This window comes from Pteropus alecto, unplaced genomic scaffold (assembly GCF_000325575.1).
Source record: "Pteropus alecto unplaced genomic scaffold, ASM32557v1 scaffold37, whole genome shotgun sequence".
Classification (NCBI taxonomy): Eukaryota; Metazoa; Chordata; class Mammalia; order Chiroptera; family Pteropodidae; genus Pteropus; species Pteropus alecto.
The window spans coordinates 864,398-868,464 of NW_006440605.1; positions in this window are offsets into that span (position 1 = coordinate 864,398).

The window sequence follows — 4,067 nt, forward strand, 5'->3', positions numbered from 1 at the left end:
TGAGAGGAAGAGCCTATTATAATATCTATATATACCAAATCATCACATTGTGTACTTTAAATATTATATCATTTTGTCAATTATACCTCAATAAAGCTGGGGAAGAAAAAGAACATTTCCATCACCCCCAAAAGAAATCCTATTCTCATTAGTGATCCCTCCACATTCCCCCTTCCCCCACTCACTGACAACCACTTATCTACTGCCTATCTCTAGGGATTTACCTATTCTAGGTATTTCATACGAATGAAGTCATACAATATGTGGCTTTCATATTCGGCTTCTTTCATTTACCAGAATGTTTTCTCACTTTATCCACATTGTGGCATGTATCAGGACTTCATTCCTTCTTATGGCTAAATAATATTCCATAGTATATATACTCCACAATTTGTTCATCAGTCGATGGGCATTTGATTGGCTGTTATGAATAATGCTGCTATGAACTTCCATGTACAAGATTTTGATGGACGCGTGTTCTCATTTCTCTTGTGTAGATACTTAGAAGTGTTTTGATGGGTCGCATGGTAACACTATGTTTTAGAGGCCTTTTAACTCAGCTTCCCAGATCCTGGGGTCCGCCCTGGTTGGTGCTTCCCTGTCTGACCTCTACATGGCTGTTTCCAGAGACCAGGCCAGACCAAGCAAACCCTCTTCTGAGCCTGACCCCATCAGTCTCCTCTGATTCCACTCCACCCGGCCAGCTCCTGTGAGCTACGGGGCAGGTCCTCTGACCCGGAACCCAGACCCTCAATGGAACCCCAAGATTTCTTGGCACTAGCTGAGACTCAACTCTGGAACCAGAGAGAAGCTCCAGTAAAAACCTAACTAACTCTGTTGTTGTGAATGTTAACTGAATACTTACTATGCTCTCTCCAGAGCACATCGGTAGAGTACGTCCCTTCATGGTTAGAGAAGGCCATGTGACTCGTTCTGACCAATGAGCAGTGAGCTAAAATGCTATGTCATTTCTGGGCCAGAGTATTTAATTGCTGGTGGGAGGGCTCCCAGAGATTTCCTTCCTCTGCCACAGTGACCTGAAACATTCTAGATAGTGGCTGCTTCATCACCTGGGTCGTGGAGTGAGGCACATGGGAAAAATATCTCCAGATGATCTGTGATAGATATGTCCTGAGGGCAAGAAATTAATTGTTTATTGTTTTAAGCCCCCAAGACTTTGAGGTCATTTGTTACAGTAGCAGACTCTAACTTATTCTGACTAATAGATTAAGCCATCCATATCATGCACCTGGGTCCAGCCAAGGGCTCTATATTAGTTCGCTAGGGCTGCTATAACAAGGGACCACAGACTGGGCTGCTTAAACAACAGAAATGTATTGTCTCGCAGTTCTGGAGGCTGAAGTGCAAGATCAAGGAGTTAACAGGATCGGTTCCTTCTGAGGCTGTGAGGGACACTCTGTCCCATGACTCTCTCTTAGCTTCTGATGACTTCAGGCATTCCTTAGTTTTATAACTGACTTCAATATATAAATTGGAGGGGTACAGTTCAGGCCATAACAGGCTCCACTCCAACTCCAAGGTGCTAGCGGTCCCATACTGCCCAGGATGAGTGAGAGAAGGTAGGAGAGGTTCGTGCCAGTCTAAGTAGGTGAGACTTGGGACATCTTAGGAGTAGGCTCTATTGACCATGGGGTGTGTGTGGGGGGCTCCTTCTAGGTCCATGGAAGACTCCTTTCCTGAGGATGAAGTGCTGCTCCTGGGACTACCTACAGCAGAAACCTCAACAAACCCACTTCCTGGGGAAATGGCATAGGGTGGCGAGTAGACTTATGAATGTGAATCCTGGCTCCACCTCTTAACAGCTGTGTAACTTAACGCCCTCTCCGAGCCTCAGTTTTTTCTATAAAGTGGGATAATAATGTGTTCTCTGTAAAGCTACTATGAGAAATCAAAGAGAATATGCTTGCGTGCACAAGGCCTGATATGTGGCAATCTCACCATACATTAATGATTGCTATTGCTGCTGGTGGTGTTCATATGTGTTTGAAGACAAGGGAAAATATGTGGTTTCAGGGTGGAATTTCAAGATCCCTAGAGAGTGGGGGCCATCTCAGGCTTCTTTTTTATCTCAGAGCCTGATCTCATTCAACAAACATTTATTGAGCACCTGCTGGGAGCCAGGAGCTCTTCTATGCAAGCTTTCTCCAGTGAGGGAACTTGTACTTGAGTATGTTTCATGGAGAGATGATAAACAAGTAAAACAGCTGTGGATAGTGCATGTGATTTAAAGGCAAGGAAAGGGGGTAGGTGGGGATGGAGAAGCTTCTTTAGACAGTAGCTTCAGCTAATCTGAAGAGGTGATATTTGAGAACAGACTGACTTAGCTGCTCAGGGCAAAGAGGCAGGAATCTATGAAGTGTTCAAAGACAAGAAAGAACGCTGCTGGGGTCGGATGAGTGAGGGCAGAGCGAAAGGCAATTAGGACGAAGATGTTGACAGAGGAAAAACTTGGGCTAAATATTCAGCTTAATGTGCCCCTCAAAATTTGAAGGGGCAGGGATATCGGGGGCTTGGAGGGGAAGGCAGGAAGGGGGCTTCATTAGCACCTCAAACAGTATTCTCGCTGTCCGTGGTGCTGACGCCCTGAGACCAGATTCCCTAGAAGGGAGAAGTCATCAATTCAACATTCTGCCATGCAGAACTGTGAGAAAATAAGTGTGGGTTGTTTTGAGCCACCGAGATGTGGTCATTAGTTACAGAAGCAGTAACTCATACGGGAGCCAGAGCTCAGAAAAGCCAGGTCTCTTGTGAAATTTAGGAATTGGAAGAAATGGGGATTCAAACCGGGAGGTCTGAGCTCAGGCCTGTGCTTTCTGCACTGCCCACCATGCTGGAAATATTTTCTCTGGAGTTCTGGGCTGAACTATGCCCCCCCCCCCAAAAAAAAATCATATATTGAAGTCCTAACCCCTAGGATCTCAGAATGCGAGTGTATTTGGAAATAAGAGTGTTTAAAGAGGCAATTAAGTTAAAATGAGCCTGTTAGGATGGGCCCTAATCCAATATGACTGGTATCCTTATAAGAAAAGATTAAGATGCAGAGATGCACAGAGGGGAGACTGTGTGACGACGCAGGGAGAAGATGGCTGTCTACAAGCCAAGAAGGAACCAATCCTAAAGACACCTTGATCTCAAGACTTTCAGCCTCCAGAACTGTGAAATAAGTTTCTGTTGTTTAAGTCCCCAGCCTATGGTAACTTGTATGGCAGCTCCAGCAAACCAACACACCTGGGGACTCTGGGAAGCTCCAGCCCTTCTTCAGCTTAGCCCTCCCTTGAAGAGTAGTACCTCAAAACCACAGAGTCACCAGAACTAGGAAACCTGACCCACCTCAGCGGGTTTAAATTGCCGGGCTATTTCTGGGCCAGGAGGGGAGCTCGGAGGAACAGGCGGAGACAGCACCTGCACACAGTAAAACCACGGCCATTCTTAACTGTCACATCCTCTCTGGACTTCATCTATCCTCACAGCATCAGTCTCCACCATTGTCTTGATGTCTCCAGACTTGTTCCTGGCACAAATCTCTGAGGTCCTATCCCTAAATGTCCAGAGCCCCTGCCATTTCCCCCCCACGGCCTCGCCACCTCCTCAGTGAGTCCTGAACAGAGCCCAGCATCTTCCCCTACTCCTGCTGCTTTCCCTTCACCCCGTCTTGGTAAAGATGTTCCTCCCCAAGTTCCCCTCATCCTCCTTGGTGCCCCAGTTCCATGATCCCCACTGCCACCTGTCTCTACGTTCTGCCAAATTAAATGTTTCTTGGACATTGCCCTCTCACCATCTCCATGTCTGCTGCCCTAGTTTAGGCCTCATCATCTCTTCCTGATCTCTGGTCTCTGGCCTCTAGCCTCATCCCCTGCATCCAATCCCCTCCCAGTAAGAGTCCAGTTACAGAAACACCTGATGGGGCAGGGACTGTTTGCATCCCCATTCACAGCTGAGGCACAGAGAGTTTTGGTCACAAATCCAGTGCCACTGATGAGGCCAGGCTGGAGTTTCACACCAGGGAGTTTGGCTCCACAGTCTGTGCTCTTAACACAACATGCCAG